General features: G+C 36.4%; 1 long non-coding RNA gene across 1 annotated transcript; it reads left to right on the top strand.

Annotated features, from left to right (window-relative positions):
- LOC138349439 (uncharacterized) lies at nt 1–26,064 on the top strand. Its single transcript, XR_011221927.1, has 3 exons — nt 1–141; nt 23,968–24,045; nt 25,745–26,064. It is a non-coding gene; the product is annotated as an uncharacterized lncRNA (long non-coding RNA).

Here is a 26,064-nt window from a genome sequence, read left to right on the forward strand (position 1 = left end):
CCAAAATGAAAACTCAAAAGCTCTTTCTTCTCTCTATATTCTCTCTATAACCTACCTCCATTGTACAAGCATTGAGGCTTGAAGAAGAAGACCAAATCACCCTAGATTTATACTAATATTCATGGCTAAATTAATCATAAGGTATGGATTCTTTCACTCTTGGAATTCCATTCTCCATGATTTCCATTCAATGATTATTTCAAAATCACCCAAATTCAAGGGATTTCTCAACAAATGTAGTTCCTTCTAAAACATAAATTGTAGGTTAATTATGATGAATTGTGATTACTTAGGGTTAATTAATGGTGTATTTTTAGTAAATTGATATTTTTAATGGATATTTTATTTGATCTATGTTCTTCGCCCAAATTCATTAAATCTTGGATCTTGCTTATGAATTGATTGGAAGTGATGAATGTATACATTGTTAGACTTGTGTGAATTATGTTATTACATTAATGGAATGGCTATTGTCATGTATTTTTGTGTTTGGATCAATTTTTTTATGAATCCATGGATGTCTCCCAAACTGTAACCCTAATCTTAGGATTATGCATATTGATTTGTAGAGATAATGAAACTAAGGGTGTTCTTGTATAATTTGTTATTAAATGATAAGGATAATGGGTTTAGGGTTATTTATCTTGTACAATTAATACCGATTGAATGAATTGCTTGTTGAGAGGTTTGACTTCCTAACCGAGTGAGGCATATGTTTTCAACAACTACTGATTTTCCACTCTCAACTTCTCGATCTCTTTCTCGTCCATGACACTGAAACCAGGTCCCTTGGAGATAATCTTTTTCAATTGAGTTATGTTGTGAAATCTCAACCTACTGATTATTCAGGACCACTGTAAGGATAGTTAAGTTTAATTTTAGAGAATTTGCTGCTCTAGAAGATCTTCTACCTGATTCCTACCCTTTACCTTTCGCTTCAGACATTTTCACTCCAAGATAGTGACTATAGTGAACATTTGCATTCACAGTTTTAGGTACTTACCATCCAAGAGGCACTTCAAAATGTTTGAACACATGCTTTAAAAATTATCCATAATAATGTTCGGATGATCCAATTCATCATGTTGTGCATATATTCAAACATTATAGAAGGTAGATTACTTTCCTCAAGTTCATCCTGTTTTTCAGTTAGAAACAGATCAGCAGCAGATGCTCTCTATCCTTTGTACTGATAGAAATTTCTTTTGTAGACCTGCACGTTGATGTACCCTCAATTTATGGCATGTTTAGTGAACTTCTTTGACGATTTGCAGACTTCAGGTGACCGGATATCTTTCACAGGCATGTTAACAATTATTCCAAAGTTTCCTCTTCTAGAGAAATCTTGATCTCTCTAATAGTAAACCTAACCCCCATCACTCAACATCTCCATATTATAGTAGAACTCACGCACATCTGGATCATGCATGCAAGTATGGTGTTGGACCCTCAAATAGGTTACCCCAACCTTTTGGGGAAACATAAATTAAAAGATTGGACATACGAAATTCTATTAGGGTTTCAGAGTCGAACACTCTAGAATTTAGCACTTTTTGGTTCTCCCTCTCTACTATTCGTTTTTTCCTAATAACCATATTTTTGTCAACATAATTTTCAACACGAGAATCTGGTCCCTTGACAGACTAATTTCATAGTGATCTCTTTACTCACACTCTCTTTCTTCAGTGGAGATTTTTCATTGACTTGTGACCCCTTTTAGATATAACCTTCCCAGTCTTTGATTCCTTCCTTCGTTTAGTAACAACCATTGGAATATTATCAGATTCAGTCTCACTAGACCCTACGGTAGAGGAGTTCAATTAGAGAGCTCACGTACTAGAGCATATCATCTTTTCTTACTATTTCTTTCAATTTTCTTTTTATTTGCTTCTATGACACTTCCCATAATCTTGTACACCTCTCCTCTAGTTGCATATCTTTTATTGTCCCTTTTTTTCTGAAACTTTAACGTATCCCTCTTTATTTTCTTTTTCTTTCCTCTTCATAATTAGCAGGTTCATTGTGAAGATTAGTTTTATTAACATCATCAACACCTCCTAGGTAAACGACAACCATGTTGATGCATTAGCACCTGGAACCCCTTTTCTACTCCACACAAAAATAGTTTCCTCTTCCTCCTACTCCTCACTATTGGCATAAAAAGACTAAGGAGATAGGTCGAACATGGGTTGAGTACTATGAGGGACCTATTCCGGTGATCTCAACTATTTTTCCAAAGGAGTTTGTTGAACATATCCTCTAAGAGAGGTTATGCTTTGTATGGACACCAGTTCCTCTACTACTGCTAGAATGTTAGACTCTGCACCCTTTACCTTAGGCAGATCTCCTTCAAAAAAACATTCAGACATTGAAGAAGGCATAGCCCTAAAAGCCACTTCTAATTCTTCAGTGTAGAGATCGACAGTGTGCTTCACAATTGACTGAGACTTTAAATTTAGTATTAGCTCATCGGATAGATCTATATTTGGAGAACATGGCAAGATTTCCCCTGGTTGGTGTGCAAGAGATGTAACCATATACTGGAGTGGACGAACATTGTTCACGGAGGAATGAAGAAATTGAATGAACTAATATTTTAAATTTCTTGGGAGACAGGAAGCTTTAAAGATGAAAAGACTTAGACATTTTGATGCGAGGAGAAAATAGGCTAAACAACCAGTGAATTAAAAGAAGAGTTAGAAAGATATTAGTATTGTTGAATCTATGAACAGGGGAGACATTTTAAAGTGAAGGGACGTCTGAAATTAACACGATTAGTTTGGGGAAGACACAAAGCAGTGGCTATTAGAATTCTGTGTAGCAAAATTGATACTAACCTTTAATAACTATGTCACTTCTTTAGATGGCCCTGCCATTATGATTTATTCTTCCCTCTAGCCAACATACGATGAGAGTGTACCTACAGTATGGTACAAGATATGAATTGTCAAACGAAAAGCAACAAAACTTGTATAGATACCATCTCCTCTGAACATAGTCAAAAGAAGGGATTTCATTCAAGCAGGATGTATATTCAGGTGACTCTGTGTAGTACTTCTCTTTGCATATTAATATTCCCTAAGAATACTGTTTCATATGCCTCCCTGAGAATAATGTAATCTCTCCCATGAAGCTCATTTAAAAGTTACTCCTAGTCAAATAAACAAACTCTTTACACATTGAATTTCAAGTGTCTAAAAAGATGATGTCATCTACATATACCTCCACAATCAATATCTCCGAATTTCAAGAATGGAGTGTTATCAATTTTACCTCTTTTGAACCCTTTTTCAAGAAGAAATTCTGACTGGCGCTCATACCGGATCAAAGAGCTTGCTTTAGACCATAAAGAGCCCTATCCAGCTTCAACAAATGGTTTGTGAGATCAACATATTCAAAATCTTAAGGTTGTTTGACATAAACTTCCTCTTTCATATTCGAATTCAAGAAGGTACTCTTCATGTATGTTTGAAACTTTTTGGACTCCCTGTATGCAACAAAAATTATTAAGATTCTGTTGGCTTCCATTCTTGCTACAGGGGCAAAGGTCTCGTCATAATCAAAATTATATTTTAGTTGAGGAACATCACTTCAAAGCATTAAGGTTTTAATGGTTGAAATTTTATAGTGAATGTTCAAATAACAAAACTTTGGCTCAATCTAAGTGAACAAAATTAATTAATTGGTTAGGTAATAAGGTTCATTCAAGAGATCACATTAAAAAAATACAATAATTTACGTAAGAATGATCCACTTTAAAAAATATTATTGATTTATCATTTTAAAAATGAAATAAAATAAAATTCAAAATTTACCCTCCGGGTCTTAACTCCTACTCATCAAATTAAATATTAAAAAAATATCACTAAAATTAAAATTTAATATTTTCCTTATAGACTCCTTCTCATCAAATAAAATTAAAAAAAATTCCAAAATATACTCTCCTATAGTACTATTCATCAAATAAAATACTTAAGTAAATTAAAAGTTCTAAAAGTCAAAAATTACCTTCTTGTCTCCTGCTCATCAAAGTAAATTAAATAATATTTTAATTTTACTTTTTTAGTTTCTATCCATAAAATTTAGTGCTTAATAAAATATCTCAAGAACTAAAATTTAAAATTTTTCGTTTTTGACTCATGTTCATCAAATTAAATACTTACGAAAATATCTCAAGAACTAAAAGTTGAACATTTTCCTTTTTTCTTCTAATCATCAAATTAAATCAAATAAAGATTAAAATTTATCATAATGACTCCTACTCATCAAATTAAACCAAATAAAATGTTATAAACAATTAAGAGAAATTACTAATCCTCTAGCATCCTACTCAACAAGAAAATGTATTACCATAATCTTTAATTTTTTCCTATATATACAAGTTTCTTCACTCTACCTTTGCTTCCAATCCTCTTTCATTAGCATTGTCAAAGAAACCAAAGTTATCAACTTCACTATAAATTTTTTCATCAACACTCTGTATTTTTTTTGTGTGTATAAATCAAAGTCGAGTTTTTTTTTCATCATTCTAAGAATTGTTTGTCTTTTATTTTTGTGGGGTTCTTTAAACTTATGGTTTGAGGTTTGATTTTTGTATAATATTTTTTTATCTTTATGATGAATGATTACTCTGTTTTCATTCTACACTAATGATGTACTGCAACAAAGAAGACACCACAAAGGTTAGAGTCATTGCAGAAGAGATGATAGAGAAGGATGATTTTCCGAAAGGATCATTTGAACTAAGCCCTGCCTCTTTAACTACAAGCCTATTAGGAATGTATGCTTCATCCACAGACCAAAGAGCGATAAAAATTTCATGGTCTTTGTGAATTATGCTGAAAATTGAGTTCCATTAGTACCTAATAAGGCTCCTAAACCCGAGTTTTAAAATTTTTTTTATGAGAGATCACTGGAGAAGGTTCAAATTAGTCAATGTTGGGAGATATACGGTGATGAAGATTCCTTGCAACGGTACTATGATCTCATAAAGAAGATAGATCTTCTCCCTTAGTTTTTGCTATATGTGGCATGGTTTTATGTCTGTCCGCTTCCAAAAACCATAGGGGAAATGATAAAACAATGCCTATTGGTTTTCAACTGTTTATGTTTCAAAATTGTAAGGTGAACAAATATAGTGTAACCAACAACTTTTCACAAATAGTAGATGCAAAACCTTTGAACAAAGGTCTATAAAAGATCTTCCCCAGAATAAGTGAAGTTTTGACAGTATACAAAAACTATAGTGCTCAACTAATGAAAGGTACTAATCTAGAAGATCTAAAATACGAGTTTATTGAAATAGTGAATGTTTTCGATAATTAAGAAGATGTGAAGTTCTTAGTATTGATAAAAGCCTTCAAGGTTGTCTATATGGCTCGAGTTGAAGAAGAAGATACTGAAAAATGGTGAAAATATGTGTATCACATCTTAAGTTCTCTCGTCAAATTCCTAGTTTTCGCTTGACAGAAGAGAGAGGTTGTAGCTTGCGAGGTTTCTTGGAGCTTGATCCAGCAGGAATGCCTCTGTAATAACTGTGTATTTATTAAAACATCAAACTTTTATTTTTTAAAATCATAGACCAAAAATTAATTTTTATTACAACTCAATTATGTTTTAGAAAATGAGATATCAAATATGTTATTCAGAATGTCATTTTAAGGAAGGTGTATAAGGTATAGATTTTGAATACGATCCATATTTTCTTATGCTTCTCTTATTAATTAATGTGAGTTACCCATTTTACAATATTAATAAGAGAAGTAAAAGCAAATATGGATTGCATTAAAAATTTAAACTTTTTAACTCCCCTTAAGAAACAATCAGAATAATTTATTTGAAATCTCAATATCTTTTCAGAAACAATTGAGTTTTCACAAAAATAATTTTGGTCTATGATAATGAAAAGAAATGTTTGATGCTTCAATAATTATATAGTAAATAAAGAGACATTCCTGCTGTATCAAGGTCCCAGACACCTCACAAGCTACCACCTTTTCCTTCTCTAAGGCGAGAAGCAAGAATTTGATGACAAAACTTGAGATGCTCTGATACATATATTTTCACTACTTTGTTAGCCTCTTTTTATTCCACTCGAACCATGTAGACAGACTTGATGTATTTTGCCAACGCTAAAAATATCACATCTACATAATTATCGGAAACAACCAGTATGTCAACAATCTCGTATTCGAAATTTTCTAGATTATTACGTTTCATCAGCTGAGCAATCCAGTTTTTTTATACTGCCCAAACTCTATCTGTTCTGGGGAAGATGTTGTATACACCCTTCTTCAACGGTCCCGCAGCTACTACATGTGAAAAGTTGTTTGTTACAATACAATTTTGTTCTGCTAACTATTTTGAAACCTACATAGTGCACAACCAATTTACATTATTCTACATGACACACTATTGTACTTTTAGGGTGTGGAAAACTTAAAACCATGCAATATTCAACACAAACTCAAGGAGAGGATATGTCTTCTTTATCTTCCAATATTATTGAGCCAAGGCATCTTTGTTGTTGTATGTCGCTTAACATTGGCCAGTGAGAAACTTCTTCGGTGATCTCTCATCAAAAAATCTGCAAAACACGTGCTTATGAACCTTATTAGGAAATGGTACAACCCAGTTTTTAGCAAAATTCACAGTGTCCATGAAATTTTTTGTCTCTCTTTGTTTTATGGATGAAGCAGAAATGCCTAATTTTTAAGTACGTAAAGAGGAAAGTCTAGTTAAAAGGATCCTTTCGGAACATCATCTTTCTCCATAGTCTCTTAAGGAATTCCTCTAGCCTTGGTGGCCTCTTCTTAGTTGGAGTCCATCACTAGTCTGTAATGAAAAAAGATCAATCATTCACCATAAACATAAAAAAATATACAAAAACCAAACTTTAAACCATAAGATTAAATAATCCCACAAAGAAAAGAAAAAAAAATAAACGATCACTCTTTGATTGATTAAAACAAAAAAAATTGATTTTAATTTCTATACAAAAACAAAATAGAAAGAGTTGATGAAGAAACTTAAAGTGAAGTTGATAACTTTTGTTGTTTGAGAATGCAAATGAAAGAGGATTGGAAGCAATAGGTGAGTGAAGAAATTTGTATACATGGAAAATTGTCAAGGTTATGGCCATACATTATGTATTGATGAGTAGGTTCCATGAGGATGAGTAATTTCTGTTAATTGCTTAAAAGATTTTAGTTGATTTAATTTGATGAGTAAGAATCACGATGATAAATTTTAAGTTTTATTTGATTTTTTTTGATGTGTAAGAATCAAAAGGAAAATTTTCAAATTTTAGTTCTTGTAATATTTTCATAAGAATTGAATTTGACGAGTAGGAGCCAAGAAAGTAAAATAAAATATTATTTCATATGCTTTGATGAGAAGGAGCCAAGAAGGTCATTTTGAGTTTTAGTTCTTTTATTTTCCTAAGCATTTAATTTGATCACTAGACCATAGGAGAGCAAATTTGAGATTTAATTTAACTTACTTTTTTAGAGAAGGAGTAAAGAAGGTAAATTTAAAATTTAAAATTTAGTGATATTTTTCCAATTACTTAATTTTATGAGTAGGAGCCATGCCCACACGGGATAAATTTTGAATATAATTTTATTTAATTTGATGAGTAGGAACAAAAATGGTAAATCAATAATCTTTTAAAAAATGGATCATTTCTAAGTCTAATATAGTATTTTTTTAATAATTTTTTCTCTTGAATGAACCTTATTACCTAACTAATTAATGTATTTACTTAAATTGCATCAATGTTTTGTTATTTTAGCATTCACTTAAAATTTTAATCATTAATATTTTAATGCTTTGACGTGATGTTGTTCAACTAAAATATTACACAATCTGCTTAAGAACAACAAAATGGGCTGCTCATGGATGCCAAAGTTGTTCCTGTTTCCCCCATTGCTAAGACCTACCTGATCATGTGGCTTAAGCCTCCTAGCATCACAGATGCCCCTTTTTTTCCGGCTGTCCTTTACCTGTAGGACATGCACCATCAACCTGGAGAGGTCCATGTTATCGTGGAGCATCGCAGATCGATACTTCTCTAGATCTCCGATGATTCCTGTAAGGAACCTACTCATCTCATCCCTGATGTTAGATACAAGTGAACTAGCATACCTGGATAATTTAACAAACTTCAAGGAATACTCCCTACCTGTTATTGGTCCCTACTTAAGATTAATAAATTCCTTAACCTTGGCCTCCCTAATCTCCCTAGGGAAGAATCTCTCCAGGAAGGCTATCCTAAACAGCTCCCAAGTGACTGGAACTCCGCCCAAAGCTCGGCAATCCTGCCACATTTTGCACAAAGTATATGCAACATCCTTAGGCTGATAGGAAGCCAACTCTTCTTTCTCGGTATCTGTGGCCCCCATAGCCACCAAAATATTATTAACCTCGTACACAAACTCTTGGGGATCCTATGAAGTCTTAGACCCTATGAAAATAGGAGGATTCATCCTCGTGAAGTCTCGCAGCCTGTAAGCCATGCTATGAACCGGTGGATTCTTTCTCTAAATATTCTACATGTTGACATGGTCAGTCATGGACTGGGCCTGCATAATGATGGCTTGTGCAATCTGGGCCACAGATTCCCACACCTCCGCATCAGTCAACCCATCAGGGTTAACCATCATAGCCACTCCTTCAACTGGAGCCTGGGGTGGAACCTGATTCTCCCCAACAGTTGCTCCTCCACTCCTCTGACAAATGGTTCTCCTAGTATTCATTATCTTAAAAAAACAAGGATTGATGTTAGACACGCTCATAACATCAAGATATCATACATTATGAAAAGGCACGATGAGATCAGAAGAAGGGAAATTTTTCTACGCATCATGCAGTCTCTAATTCAGGATAGTGGTGCACTTCACTACCATGACTTAGAAACCACTCAATGTGGTTGATGTAAACTTATTATATTCGAAACTTAAGATAATTCTCCGATACCAACTTTGTCACGATCAGAATCAAGACCTCAGACGAGATCGACATTGTTGACCTGTTAGAGGTCGCACACAAGCCTACATACGTCATCCTTACTTCATCTAGGTTAATTTTAGCACAATATTTATACTTTTTGTTTCTTAACATGCATGTAAGTCATTCTACTCAAATTCATATACGTTCACTATCGACCATCTATTATTAAGAACATCAAATGAAAGAAATAGTTCAATACTTCATTAAGTATATACTTGCAAAAATGGAACCAATACAATGTCTGAAATAAAATGGGAAAGAAACGCTACTGGAATATACTCCACTAGCTCAATCCTATAACTAAGCTAGAATATAATAGGCAAGCTTCCTCGAATGCATGAGGGCCTACCAAGTCTGGATGAATCCTCCACGTCTGGATATCTTCAGCTTCGATTTGTAAGCTCTAACATCCACCTATGCCTGCATCTAAAAATGTAGAGTTGCATGGAATTAGTACACACTTGTACTAAGTATGGGTGTATGTAAGCAACACACCAAAGACATGTATGAGTAAGACTAGCTCTTTCCTATCAACATGATCTATGGAAAGTCAAGTCAGTGGACTTGCCAAATTTAAATTAGGAGAGTAAAAGGACTTGCGAAGTTTGTATTAGGGAAGTCTGGGGACATGCCAAATTGGGATTAGGAAAGTCAGTGGACTTGCGAAATTTAAATTATAAAGGTGAGGGGACTTGCCAAATTTGAATTAGGGAAGTCAGGGGACTTGCCAAATTTGGCTTAGGAAAGTCATGGCATGAGAGTAACATGCATCATCATACGTATGATATTGTACATAACACATATTATCTTACACATAACACATAACATATTGTATATAGCACATAACATAATTCATATCATTCGTTAATATGACATGAGACCTCGGAATCATGGACATGACATTAAGACTTCCTAAAATGAGGGCTCAACATATGGGACCTTAACTAGGGAGCCTTCTTAAGAAAACACAGATTCTGCTTCATTCATTCCTACATACTTCATTTTGTTCATTCATAAGGTAGTGTAAACACTAATAATACCTACGATGTAGTTTAAGACTCTCATTGGGTATTTTGTGCAATGATCAATAATAGCCTAGTGTCATTACTTGAGTCTATCTCACCCCTTGATTATTCTATCCTAAAACCGTTGGTATCATTCATATCAAATATGTTCATCATTTGAGGCTGGCCTCATTCATTCATTTAGGAACTTTAACTTCAACCGACATAGATCATGTGACCATCATGAAATCCAGTGTATGCCCCACACCGAAAAGAGGTGGAATCACAGGCCAAAGTGAACCAAAACATGCTAGCATATTAAGTATACATTAATATTAATACTTTCATTAGAGTGTTCATAGCTTTACACTCTCATAGGTGAGTAAGTTTTGGTAACATTTACTTAGGATCATTTGGGATTACTCTCATCTTTCACATTAGCCTCCTATCATGTTGTCACCACATTCATTAGCTTTAGAATATTTTCTCTTCATAATTACTCAATCCTTTTTATGTGAATGTTCATTTCATAATATGCCAATGCACTTGGTCATTCAGTGTGTTTCATACTCTTAGTTGTCCCTTTTAGGGTTTCATCATTTTGTTACATACATCTTAGGTGTCACGACCCAAAACGGGACGCGACTGGCACCCACACTTACCCTCCTATGTGAGCGAACCAACCAATCTAAACCTTAACATTTCAAGGTAATATCAACATAAAGTAATGCGGAAGACATAAACTCATTAATAAAATCAATAACTATTATTATTCCCAAAATCTGGAAGTCATCATCACAAGAACATCTATAATCAAATTACTAAACTAAGAGTATTCTAAGAAGCTAAAAATACATAAGAAGCTAGTCCATGCCGGAAGTTCAAGGCATCAAGACTTGAAGAAGAAGATCCAGTCCAAGCTAGAAGCATTAGCTCACCCTGAATTTCCGATGTAGTAAGACTGGCTTGAGTTACTGTTGAGTCGAACATGACGGCACGTTTGCTGCACTCCACAAATAAACAAGAAGAAAACAATAAAAGTAGGGGTCAGTACAAAACACGGGTACTGAGTAGATATCATCGGCCAACTCAAAATAGAAAACAGTATGTATTAGGCAATATCGTAAGATCAACTAATATCCTTAGCATGCAGCATTTACAGTTACCATAACCCTTGGTTACAACACCAAGCACATCAATGAGGACTCACACCTCCTCATCATACTCATTTGGGAATTTAGTTCATTAGATTGGATATATTAACATATTTCAAGATTCATTATCTTTATTCCCCTCGTGTCGGTACGTGACACTCCGCTCCTCAATATACTATCCTGGTGTCGGAACGTGACACTCCGACCTCATTCTATCCTGGTACCGGAACGTGGCACCCGATCCATATTCTATCCTAGTGTCGGAACGTGACACTCCGATCCTCATATACTATCCTGGTACCGGAACATGGCACCCGATCCATATTCTATCCTGGTGTCGGAACGTGACACCCGATCCATATTCTATCTTGGTACCGGAACGTGGCACCCGATCCATATTCTATCCTGGTACCGGAACATGGCACCCGATCCATATTCTATCCTAGTGTCGGAACGTGACACCCGATCCATATTCTATCCTGGTACCGGAACGTGGCACCCGATCCCCTAATCTCACCACTTCGTTCATCAAGCCTTCTTTTATACAAAGGCATCATCATTAACAAAGTAGATTAGGGTTTCTTTTCAAGATTTGGGATTCAATAGCTTCATCATGCTTATTTATTCACAATTACATAATCACAGCATTCATGCAAGCATACAATTAAGCATATAGAAGGTTTACAATAATACTAACACATATCATTCACTATTAAGAGTTTACTACGAATAGCATGAAAACCATAACCTACCTCCACTGAAGAATTGAAATCAAGCAAGTTAATCCTCAAAGCTTGGTGCTTTCCTCTTCTCTCGATCGTTTCTCCCTCTCCCTTCTTGTTCTTTCTGTTTTCTTATTCAAACCCTCTTTCTTTTACCCAAATTAGTATATAATTTAGAATAAAAGATGGCAATAATACCCCACTAATTAACTTAAGGTTACCTCTTTTAACCCCAAGAATTTGAGTTATTAATATAAATCCACGAAATATATAATTATAGCAGGAATAGTCCAAAACGCCCCTTTAAAACTTAACCAGAAATCCGACTCCAACTGGGATTACGCAAGCTGTGACGGGCCGTCGTGCCTGCGACGGTCCGTCCTGCTGTCCGTCGCATAGTTCAGAAACTTGATTTTGGGTGAAGGGCCTGTAACGGTCCGTCACACCTGTGATGGTCCGTCCTGCCACTCCGTTACGAAGTTCAGAGAGTCGATTTTCAGTACCCAATTTCAGATTTTCTAAGTGTTTTGAAACGAGACCCTGCGAAGGTCCGTCGTGCCCTTAACGGTCCGTCGTGGGGTCCGTCGCTTCTGCCAGTTTTTCTAGAATTGAAGTATGTTGCTCAAAGCGACTAAACAGGTCGTTACAATAGATACCAATTTACCCATCGTTCGTCTCCGAACGATTACAAGAAGGAAAACAATGGAGAAAAGGAGTACCTGAATCTATAAATAGATGTGGGTATCTTTCTTGCTTATCTGCCTCCTTCTCCCAAGTGGCTTCTTCAACCGGTCGATTCTTCCATTGCACCTTGATGGATGCAATCTCTCTTGACCTCAACTTGCGAACTTCTCTATCTAGAATAGCAACAGGCTCCTCCTCATAAGACAAGTTCTCATCAAGCAAAACTGAATCCCAACGGATAATGTAGTTTCCATCCCCATGGTATCTTTTCAACATCGACACATGGAATACCGGATGTACTCCGGACAGCCCTGGAGGCAAGGCTAACTCATAAGCCACCTCTCCTACTCGCTTAAGTACTTCAAATGGTCCAATGTACCTTGGACTTAGTTTACCCCTTTTACCAAACCGCATCACCCCTTTCATTGGTGAAACTTTCAACTAGACTTGTTCACCCTCCATGAACTCTAAGTCTCTAACCTTTCGATCTGCATATTCCTTTTGTCTACTTTGCGCCGCTAGAAGCTTTTCTTGAATAGACTTCACTTTCTCTATTGAATCCCTCAAAAGGTCAGTACCCCAAGGCCTAACCTCAAATGCATCAAACCAACCAATGGGAGGCCTACATCTCCTACCATACAATGCTTCAAATGGAGCCATATCAATGCTTGAGTGATAGCTATTATTGTGTGAAAACTCCGCTAAGGGTAAGAAGCTATCCCAATGGCCACCAAACTCTATCACACATGCACGAAACATATCTTCCAACACTCGATTCGTTCTCTCAGACTGACCATCGGTCTAAGGATGGAACGCAGTACTAAGGTCCAACCTAGTACCCAATTCTGCATGCAATGTTTTCCAAAACTTAGAAGTAAACTGCGTACCTCTATCTGATATGATGGATAGTGGAACCCCATGCAATCGAACGATTTCTGAGATATAGATCTTGGCTAACTTCTCTGCATTGTAAGTCACCTTTACCAGAATGAAATGAGCAGATTTAGTTAATCTATCAACAATCACCCAAATGGAGTCATACTTACCCATTGTCCTTGGAAGACCAACCACAAAGTCCATTGCAATTCTTTCCCAGTTCCATTCCGGAATGGGCATTCTCTGGAGTGTTCCTCCGGGCCTTTGGTGTTCATACTTTACTTGTTGACAGTTTGGACACTTGGCAATAAAGTCAACAATATCACGCTTCATTCTGCTCCACCAAAAGTGTTGTTTTAGGTCACGATACATCTTGGTTGCACCCGGATGTATAGAATACCTTGAACTATGAGCCTCTGTCAGAATAGTGTTGATCAAATCATCGACGCGGGGTACACATACCCTTCCCTTGATTCTCAAAACACCTTCCTCATCGATTTGTGCTTCCTTAGCCTCCCCTCGTAAAACTTTATCTTGGATTCTGCGCAGTTTCTCATCATCAGACTGTCTTCCCTTAATCTTGTCAAGAAAGGAAGATCTTGCCTCCACAGAAGCCAACAACCCTCCCTTCTCATTTACTTCTAATCTCATCAAGTCATTAGCTAGAGTTTGAACCTCTCTAGCCAGTGGGCGTCTAGAAGCTTGCAAGTGAGCTAGACATCTCATGCTTCCCGCCTTTCTACTTAAAGAATCCGCTACAACATTCGCCTTCCCCGGATGATACAAAATAGTGATGTCGTAGTCCTTCAGTAGTTCCATCCATCTCCTCTGTCTCAAGTTCAAATCCTTCTGAGTAAAGACATACTAAAGGCTACGATGATCCGTGTAGACCTCACGCTTAACCCCATATAAATAGTGTCTTCATTGTTTTAATGCAAACACTACCGCAGCCAATTCCAAATCATGAGTTGGATAGTTACGTTCATGCACCTTTAATTGCCTTGAAGCATAAGAATTCACACTCTTCTCTTGCATTAGTACTGCGCCCAAACCAGAATAGGATGCATCACAATAAACAATGAAGTTCTTACCCTGTACTAGCAAGGTAAGGATAGGTGCGGTAGTCAACAAAGTCTTGAGCTTCTGAAAGCTTTCCTCACATTCATCCGACCATACAAATGGAACATTCTGCTTTGTCAAGTTCGTCAATTGGGAAGCAATAGAAGAGAATCCCTTGACAAATCGACGGTAGTAGCTAGCTAACCCAACAAAGCTCCTTATTTCTGACACATTAGTAGGTCTTACCCAATTCTTCACTGTCTCAATCTTAGAAGGATCCACCATCACTCCATCCTTAGAAACCACGTGTCCCAAGAAGGACACTGCATCTAGCCAAAACTCACACTTAGAGAACTTGGCATAAAGCTTTTTCTCCCTCAACATTTCCAACACCATTCTCAAATGCTCTTCATGTTCCTTCTTGCTCTTTGAGTATACTATTATCATCAATAAATACGATCATGAAGAGGTCCAAATATGACTTAAAAATCCCATTCATCAAGCTCATGAACGCAGCAGGGGCATTCGTAAGACCAAAACACATCACTACAAATTCGTAATGCCCATACCTCATTCGAAAAGCAGTCTTTGGCACATCCGTTGCCCGTATTTTCAATTGATGATAACCGGATCTCAAGTCAATCTTAGAGAAGACACAAGCACCTTGTAACTGATCGAACAAGTCATCAATGCGGGGAAGAGGATACTTGTTCTTTATGGTTACCTTGTGTAGTTGTCTGTAGTCTATACACATTCAAAAACTCCCATCCTTCTTCTTTACAAACAAAACCGGAGCACCCCAAGGAGATGCACTTGGTCTAATAAAGCCTTTGTTCAATAACTCTTGAAGTTGTGCCTTTAACTCTCTTAACTCTGCGGGAGCCATTCTATAAGGGGGTATAGAAATGGGGCGTGTGCCTGGTTCGAGATCGATACAGAAGTCAATATCCCTATCTGGTGGCATACCAGGAAGATCTGCAGGGAACACATCCAGAAACTCACGGACTACTGAAACCGACTTAATCGAAGGCACTTGGGTAGTGTCATCCTTGAGGTGTGACAAGAAAGCTAAACACCATTTACTAACCATTTTCTTAGCACGAAGAAAGGAGATGATACGCACCGGATTGGAAGTGTAGTCACCCTCCCACACTAACGGATCTGTCCCAGGCTTGGCTAACGTCACCGTTTTAGCATTACAATCCAAGATCGCAAATTGCGGAGAAAGCCAATTCATACCCAGAATTACATCAAAATCATCCATTTCTAAGATAACCAAATCTACATAAGTGTTGCTCCCTACAAAGTTCACCAAACAAGACCTATACACCTTTTCAACTACCACAGACTCACCCACCGGAGTAGAAACACGAATAGGCATATCAAGTAATTCACAATGTAAAGTTAGACCATTAGCAAATGAGGAAGATACATAAGAAAATGTAGATCCAGGATTAAACAATACAGAAGCCATGTAATCACAAACCAAAAGATTACCTGTGATGACAACATCCGATGCCTCTGCTTCAGACCGCCCAGGGAAAGCGTAACAATGGGCCCTATCGTTCATCTGTCCGTTGCCCCTACCTTGTTGTGATGTAGTGGCTCCAGTTTGCCCATCACCTCGGCCGTTTTGGTGACCACCATTTCCTCGACCACCACGTCCTCCAGAATAACGGCCTCTGCCATGACCACCTCTACCTCTAACATTTGGAGGTCTATGACTCTTTTTTGGACAATATCTCTTAATATGTCCAATCTCCCCACATCCATAGCACGCTCTGGGTTCATGCATAGGTCTCTCAGAGAAGTGTTGACCGGTCGGAGGTGGACCCCCAACTACAGTCTGTAGTGAAGACTGAATTGGTCGGACTGAGTAACTTCCCGAACCCTGTCCTCTAGTGTAAGCACCATTAAACTCACCTCCCTTTCGAAACCTTTTTGATGTCGATGTCAGGGTGAAGTCGTCTGGCTTCACTCCTTCCACTTCTATCACAAAGTCTACTACCTCTTGGAAGGATTTTGCCGTTGCCGCTATCTGTAAGGCCGAAATCCGCAATTCTGACCTCAACCCCTTCACAAACCGGCGAATTCGCTCTTGTGGACTGAAACACATTTGGGTGGCATACCGGGATAATGCACGAAACTTAGCCTCATATGCATTGACCGACATCCTACCTTGCTCTAGGCTCAAGAACTCATCCCTTTTCCTATCCCTCAAAGTTCGGGGGATATACTTCTCCATAAACAAGCTAGAGAATGAGGCCCAAGTCATAGGTGGTGCCTCTGTTGGTTGACACTCAATATGTGACCGCCACCACATTTTGGCGTTCCCTTGAAACTGATAACTCACGAACTCAACACCAAACCGTTCTACTATACCCATCTTGTGTAGTAGCTCATGACAGTCAACCAGAAAATCATAAGCGTCCTACGATTCAGCACCCTTGAAGACTGGAGGTTTCAATTTCAAGAACTTACTGAAAAGTTTATGCTGATTATTTGTCATTATAGGCCCAGTAGTCAGACGTGGAAATGTGCCTATGTCCAATGAGGCCTCCATACGAGGAGCCATAGTGGCTGCATGTTGTACTTCTGAAACCGGAGGTGTTGGTGCAGAAAATACTGGAGGTGCCTGACCTTGATCAGATAACCCACTAAGATAAGCCAGAACCTGATTGATCATCTCTGGGGTAGGTTGGGGTGGCAATCCCTCATTCTGCACTTGTTCAGTTTCCCCATCGTCCCCTTCTCTTATTACTTCCTCAGTCGGTGGAGGAGTCACTGCCCTAGTATCAGATGGGTTAGGCGCTCGTCCTCTTCCCCTAGAGGACGTCCTCCCACGACCTCTTCCACGGCCCCTTGCCGCTGTTCTTCCTCGAGCCACAACCCCAGTGGCTGGCTCAGTTGTTTCTTGTCTGGCCGGTGTTGGTGTTGGCGTAGTCGTTGCTCTAGTTCTAACCATCTGTGAAGGAGAGTGAAGATGGTCAGATACCAATTCGTATCGCGTAGATACCAATTGGACTCAAGTAGTAGCACGAAAGACAGAATGAAAGAGTGAAATTTTCCTAAAGTCTTATAGCCTCTCAAGGAAAAGTAAAGGCGTCCCCCTACCATTCCTTAAGACCCTACTAGACCTGTTCTTGTGTGATGAGACCAACGAACCTAATGCTCTGATACCAAGTTTGTCACGACCCAAAACGGGCTGCGACTGGCACCCACACTTGCCCTCCTATGTGAGCGAACCAACCAATCTAAACCTTAACATTTCAAGGTAATATCAACATAAAGTAATGCGGAAGACTTAAACTCAATAATAAAATCAATAACTATTATTATTCCCAAAATATGGAATTCATCATCACAAGAACATCTATAATCAAATTACTAAACTAAGAGTATTCTAAGAAGCTAAAAATACATAAGAAGCTAGTCCATGTCGGAAGTTCAAGGCATCAAGACTTGAAGAAGAAGATCCTGTCCAAGCTCGAAGCATTAGCTCACCCTGAATTTCCGATGTAGTAAAACTGGCTTGAGTTACTGTTGAGTCGAACATGACGGCACGTTTGCTGCACTCCACAAATAAACAAGAAGAAAACAATAAAAGTAGGGGTCAGTACAAAACACGGGTACTGAGTAGATATCATCGGCCAACTCAAAATAGAAAACAGTACGTATTAAGCAATATCGTAAGATCAACTAATATCCTTAGCATGCAGCATTTACAGTTACCATAACCCTTGGTTACAACACCAAGCACATTAATGAGGACTCACACCTCCTCATCATACTCATTTTGGAATTTAGTTCATTAGATTGGATATATTAACATATTTCAAAATTCATTATCTTTATTCCCCTCGTGTCGGTACGTGACACTCCGCTCCTCAATATACTATCCTGGTGTCGGAACGTGACACTCCGATCCTCATTCTATCCTGGTACCAAAACGTGGCACCCGATCCATATTCTATCCTGGTGTCGAAACGTGACACTCCGATCCTCATATACTATCCTGGTACCGGAACGTGGCACCCAATCCATATTCTATCCTGGTGTCGGAACGTGACACCCGATCTATATTCTATCCTGGTACCGGAACGTGGCACCCGATCCATATTCTATCCTGGTGTCGGAACGTGGCACCCGATCCATATTCTATCCTGGTACCGGAACGTGGCACCCGATCCCCTAATCTCACCACTTTCGTTCATCAAGCTTTCTTTTATACTAAGGCATCATCATTAACAAAGTAGATTAGGGTTTCTTTCCAAGATTTGGGATTCAATAGCTTCATCATGCTTATTTATTCACAATTACATAATCACAGCATTCATGCAAGCATACAATTAAGCATATAGAAGGTTTACAATACTACTAACACATATCATTCGCTATTAAGAGTTTACTATGAATAGCATGAAAACCATAACCTACCTCCACCGAAAAATTGAAATCAAGCAAGTTAATCCTCAAAGCTTGGTGCTTTCCTCTTCTCTCGATCGTTTCTCCCTCTCCCTTCTTGTTCTTTCTGTTTTCTTATTCAAACCCTCTTTCTTTTACCCAAATTAGTATATAATTAAGAATAAAAGATAGCAATAATACCCCACTAATTAACTTAAGGTTACCTCTTTTAACCCCCAAGAATTTGAGTTATTAATATAAACCCACGAAATATATAATTATAGCAGGAATAGTCCAAAACGCCCCTTTAAAACTTAACCAGAAATCCGACTCCAACTGGGATTACGCAAGCTGTGACGGGCCGTCGCGCCTGCGACGGTCTGTCCTGCTGTCCGTCACATAGTTTAGAAACTTGATTTTGGGTGAAAGGCCTGTGACGGTCCGTCCTTCCACTCCGTTACGAAGTTCAGAGAGTCGATTTTCAGTACCCAATTTTAGATTTTCTAAGTGTTTTGAAACGAGACCCTGCGACGGTCCGTCGTGCCCTTGACGGTCCGCCGTGGGGTCCGTCGCTTCTGCCAGTTTTTCCAGAATTGAAATCTGTTGCTCAAAACGACTAAACAGGTCGTTACATTAGGTTCACTTACTTTACACATATGCTAGACTTATTGGTCTATACATACAATCCATGAGGCTTCAATCATAGTTCATTTAAGTGATTCATATCTTCCTAAGATTATGTGGTTCAAGGCTTATACATCTTGTAAGTATGCCAAGATATCGATTTCAATCTATGTAGGCAAAATTATTTTTGATAATTCATTCACGTATTGCTTATGTATCAATACGGAATGTAGGCAGGAGGACCTGATTTTGAATCCCTTGGACAACACTTACGTTTTATTTATTTTTGGTTAATTCACACGGCTTGGGAACCCAAGATCGAGCCCCAACACCTTCATTTCATTTTTTCTTTGATATCACTCTTTACTTTTCGTTCATTGGGACTGAGGGGATGTGGGATCGAACCCTCATTCTTGGCCGAGAGGGTGTGGGATCGAACTCCCACAAGCCCGCTTTAATTTTCTCCTTAAATTCCTTTTATTCTGTCTAGAGGTCGTGGGTTCGATTCCCACACGCCCCACCCTTTTATTTTTCTTTTAATTTCTCCTTAAATCTGACTGAGAGGTGGTGGGTTCTAATACTGCTCCTCTCATTTCCTATTTTTAGTATTTCATTTTTGGTAAAGGTAACGGGTTCGAAATCCCCTTGCCATATTCTCTTTATCTTACATTATTTCTATGACTTTTAACATGGTGAGGTCACGGGATCGATCCTCAGTGACCTCACTTATTCTTCATTTTTTATAACATGTTAATTGACTTAGATTGACCGAAACTAACATGAAAGTTCTGGAATTTTGATCACACTTTTGCAGTCTATTTTCTCACCTCTTTCTTGTTAAATTTGTATAGGTTTATAGTAGTTTTTAGTTAGTTCTTTAGGTGCATGTTCAAGATCACATTTGATAAAGAGTTTGCACTCCAATCAACATATTTACATCACTTATAAACATCACGATTTAAAAAAGTTTGTGCACATAAAATACAACCATAAACATGTCATTTTCATGCTCCAATCCATGTCCAAAAGTCACGGCTACACAATGCACACACGTAAACACATATTTTTAGAAAACATAGATTATCACTCATGCGATTCCAAACAATCCTGTATGAACATATTCATCAGGAAAACTCATTAAATTCCTAATATCTACCAGCATACATACCAACCTACAACCATCGATAAGAGCAAGTGACATGGATATGCAACGGGGAAACAATTCTAGTTTCCAGATTAGAATCGACTGCATCCTAGGGGTCTCTTGGAAAAGAAACCAAAAGTAAAAAAACCTTTACATTTTCTATCATTCAAAACCTTGAACTTTCTGCCCAAAACCTTCTGCAAATCACGTCCAATTCCCCACAACTTCAACACCAATTGGACGGAGAAACTTCCCTTTTTGCCTAACATTTTTGCTTATGTTTTGATTATATTTTTTTGTGTGAATTCTTCCATTTTGAAGAATATTAGTAATTTTCTGCTTTAGTACTCTTGTTTGGAAGGGAAAACGTGAAAGAGAAGTGGAGAGACGTGAGAAAGATGAGCGTGAAAGAGTAGTTTAGGATTAGGAGTTTCAGTTTGGAAATTAGTCAAACTAGGACTCCTTATTAATTTAAAGAATATCTTATTTAATTAGCTTAGCTAAATGATCATAAAGACCTTACAAATCAGATTATAAACCTCAAGTTAATTACATTTAATTGAAGCTTCCATTGGGGTTCGAATCTCGGTGGAGTGATCAATGCGAACGGGTAATTTCAGGTCAACATGACTCAAACCATCCACTTAATTAAATTAATTAATAAATTCATAAATTCCTTAGGGTAATTACGATATTACCCTTATCTTGTAAAAGACCATTTTTCCCCTAGACCCTCCAAACCCAAGATTTTCCTTTTTTAAGTCCCGTAAACACTCATCTAAGTAAATCTTCATATTTGAGAGCCCTACACGGCTGGACCCAACCTTTAAATCTCAACTAACTCCCCAAGTTAGTAGGCTTGGCTGTAGCAAGGGTTCAGAGGTATGGTTCTACGCGCATTGATCCTTGTGGACCCGATCTAATTGTAGGCAATCTACACACACTAAGATTTACTTAGCATATCTATTTTAAGGATATGTGAATTAATAAAAATCTTCATGGTATGAGATATGTTGATAGATAAGGAGATTGACTTATCATCGACTTTTATAAAGATGAGTTTTAGTTTGGGTGGGTAACAATGATGTATGGAGAATATAGAATTCTACGTCTGGATAGATAGCTCAAGTTAAAATATATGACTTAAGAATGATGCACTAGTTGATGTATAATTCTACATGGTTATTAAGAATTTAGAATTGGATTAATACTACTCTATTGATATGACTATATAGAATGTTATGATGTGTTATATGGACATTTAATGGTGAATAGAGGTTATGATCTTATAGTATACAAAATAATTTGGGTGACCAAGAATTTTCCCAAGTGTTCGCATGATGTATGTGATGGGTTGGAATGGTATCTAAAGCATTGTGTGTGGAAGTGATGTGGAGTTAACTATGGTTGTTATTTAATACATATATGTCAATGGAAAGGCACTACCAAATTTGAAATTAAGGCTATTAGACTTGGTTGAGACTCGTATTATCATGAAATGCTTAAATAGAAAGAGAGATAACCAAAATTTGAAACTATATTTGTTAAGAATACTTTGATATAAATGATGGTTTTGGGAGTAAGGTAGATGATCGTGTTGGTTATGTGTTTTGTTAGTATTAAGAGTGTTGACTTCAGTGAATCTGTGGTTCAATAAATCAAGTATGTGTGCAATTATAATGGGGAATTGACTTTTTTTATTGTGGGTAGCTGAAATTTAAAATATAAGAAATAAAGATATAGTGTCAAAGGAATGAAAATCATTGATATGGACACTATAGAGGTAATATCTAGAGTTATTTGACTGTGATTATGTAGATTCCTATGTTACCAATGACTTCATTCTGGGCATTGTTTAGAGTATGAATCACTTTCTCCTTTATGATTATTAAGATCATATTTTAATAGCTTAAGCTCGGGAAAATATTATGTTTAAGGATATAATCTTTGTAAGTTTTTTGATGGTTGATGAATTATGAGTGTGTGATGGTTTGTTCAGGTTCACTCATGATTGTAAGCAATATTTATTAATGATATTAGCATGGCTATTTTAGAAAATATTTATCTTGATGATTTTGTCAAGGTCTAGTGGAAGAATCTATCAGTTCAAAAGTTCACTTGAGAATAGCGTTGTTGTTGGTTGAGCTTACATACAACAAAAAATTTCATTAGAGTGTTTACATGGCTGCATTTGAGACATTGTATGATAGGAGGTGTAGATCTCCAATTGGTTGGTTTAATACTTTTGAGATGAGACGGAGAGTACTAATATTTTGGGAGTAATCATTGAGAGAACTACCCTTTTTATCATTGTGTTCCTTTGATCGTTTGAGGAGGAACGATGGGTAAATTGGTATCTATTGTAACGAACCTTTTGATCGTTTTGAATACTAGAGTTTTTTTATTTCATAAAAGACTTTCGATAGATTCTTAATGGGTATTTTGTACTATTTGTAACTATATTATAAATTAGTGGGATAGTTTTAATAATTTATTTAGTTGGTGGTTAAAGAGAATATCATTGAAATTTATAGTGGGTCACATTTACCATTTATTATAATTAGTCCTAATAATAACAATAATAATAATAATAATTAGGGGTTCCTATCTTGAGTTAGAAATATAATAGGAACGGCGACAAAATCACTAAGGAGGCGGACGAGTGCTTCAGGTAAGTTTAGTATGTATATGTGAATTTGATAAATTTTTTACATGTGAAAATAATTATTATTATAATTGCATTTGATTTGGGCAAAAATGTATCGCATATAATTGTAGTGAATATATGATTAGTTATTTTGTTATTGTGGACAAAGAGTAGTGCATAGTTATGTGGGCATGATTGAGAAAGCATAAGGATTATATATATATGTGTGTGTGTGTGTAATAGAACAGTGAGTTCTAAGGACTATATGGTAACTTTGTATATGAATATGATGGGATTGATGTTAGTCCGTCTGCCACTGGTTTCATAACTAGTGGCTTCCATCATTACATATTAATATTTTGTTCTCACATTGTAAGTTTTATTTTTATATATTATGATATATAATTAAATATTAAACATAGTATATTTTTTAAATGCCATTAAATCTATGTTATTAAGACAATAAAGATTTAACCTTAGCTTGAATATAAGAAATAAGAGACATGACAAATTAATGGACCTTAAGATTAGGAAATTGAGTATAGATTTGTGTTTGATGATTATTGGTCTAGGCTATACATAGAGTAATATGAATTTGTATAGGCTCATTAACTTACAATTACGCATATATACTTGATAGAATGGAAAGGTTTGGAGGCATCGAGGAAAGTAAAAGTATTGGAGAAGTAACTTGCTTGACTTCGGTTCTTCAGTGGAGGTAGGTTATTGTTTATTCAATTTGATAGTAAACTATGTACAGTGATTGATATGCATTGAATGATATTGTGAAGTTTTCGATGTACTTGGTTCTGTGGTCGTGTGGCTTGGTTGTGTGTTTTGTAATTGGTCTGAAATTTTGAGACCGTGGAATTTATATTCTTGAACCCTGTTTATCGAGGTGATGCCTTGAATAAAGAAGTCTTGATGAAATATTATCAATGAAATGAAAAGTGGTGATAATAAAGGATAAATAAATTGTATTACTTGTCGGAGTGTCACGTTCCGACACGGTATAATTGGATCGGAGTGTCACATTCCAAGATGATACAATTGGACCAAAGTTTCACATTTCGACATGATATTCTTGGATTGGAGTGTCACGTTCCGACGTGATATTTTTTAATTGGAATGCAACATTCTGAAACAGTAATATTAAAGGAGAAGCATATTAAATTAATAGAATGTATTCAATATCAAAGAACTCAATTCCCCAAATGGTTTGGGTTGTTTGTTGCTTATCACCTGTTAAGTGTCATAGTTGATTTTATACTATTATTCCTTGTGTAATAGTTTTTATTATGGGTTGGTCAATGATACCTACTAAGTACATGTGACCTTCTACTGAGCCTTACTTGTGTTTTTCTTTATTTTCCTTTTATGGAGTGCTACAACTGTACTGGCACTCTTCCTCAGCTCTAGCAAGTCTCGACATATAAGGTTCAAGGGTAAGGTATTCATTCGACCTTGGGTTGAACTCTCTCAATCATCACCTGATGTACTAAGTTTTCAAATACAAATTACTTTATTTCATTTATTTTAGTGTCTTTGATACTCTTAGACATAGTAACTGGAAATTAGATGTCCTCCTTGTGATGACTTCCAGGTTATGGGAAATGATAGCTAATAAGATTTTAAGCTTCCGTGTTATGATTGGGTTGTGACAGTTAGTGAATATAGTGTTGGAATAAAGTTCAAACTAAACTAATTAGACCTAAATTTTTTTTAAGTTCTTTATATATATTAAAATATATAATATGGTTTAGTTGGTAAATATAGTGTTGGAATTAAGTAAAAATAAAATTAGTTAGACTTAAAAAATTGTTAAATTCTTCAAATAAGTTAAAATATATAATGTGGTTTAGTTGGTGATATAGTGTTGGAATTAAGTTAAACTAAACTCAAATAAGTAAAAGTATATAACGTTGTTTAGTTGGTGAATATAACGTTAGAATTAAGTTAAAACTAAACTAATTAGACTTATAAAGTTGTTTATAGTTGATTTATTAACTTAAAATAAGATAATGTGGTTTATTTGGTGTGTATAATGTTCGAATTAAGTAAAAACCAGATAAGTTAGACTTAAAAAATTGTTAAGTTCTTCAAATAAATTAAAATATACAATGTAGTTTAGTTAGTGTGATTCAATCTCAAAGAACTCAATTCCCCAAATGGTTTAGTTGGAGGCATGAGTCCTCATGGATGGTCTTGATATTGTTGACTATTATATACTATTTTTTGTGTTTTTGACACTGATTCATGTTGTTTTTTTTCGTATCACCTATTAAGTGCTATTATTGAGTTCATACTATTATTGATCGTATATACATTTCTATTTCAGGTTTGCCGAGGATACCTACTAAGTACATGTAGCCCCATACTAATCCCTACTTGTGTTTTTCTTTGTTTTCCTTTGATAGAGTGCAACGAGTGTACCAATGAATTCGACTGGCCCTCAACTCTAGCCAGTCTCCAGCATATCACGTTCCAGAGTGAGCTATTAATTCAAGCTCGTGTTGGATTCTCTAAGTCATGACATGATGTCCTATATTTTCTGAAAGATACTATTTTATTATTTTATTTTGGTGTATTTGATATTCTTATAGTTAGTATATGGAGATTAGATGTCCTTGATATGATGGGTTTCAGGGTTTGGGAAATGATACTTTAATAAGTCTTGGAGCTTCCGCATTATTTTTGTTATTCATAGTTGAATTTTTGACATATATTATGGTTTGAA

Source organism: Solanum lycopersicum, chromosome 7 (genome assembly GCF_036512215.1).
Source record: "Solanum lycopersicum chromosome 7, SLM_r2.1".
NCBI lineage: Eukaryota > Viridiplantae > Streptophyta > Magnoliopsida > Solanales > Solanaceae > Solanum > Solanum lycopersicum.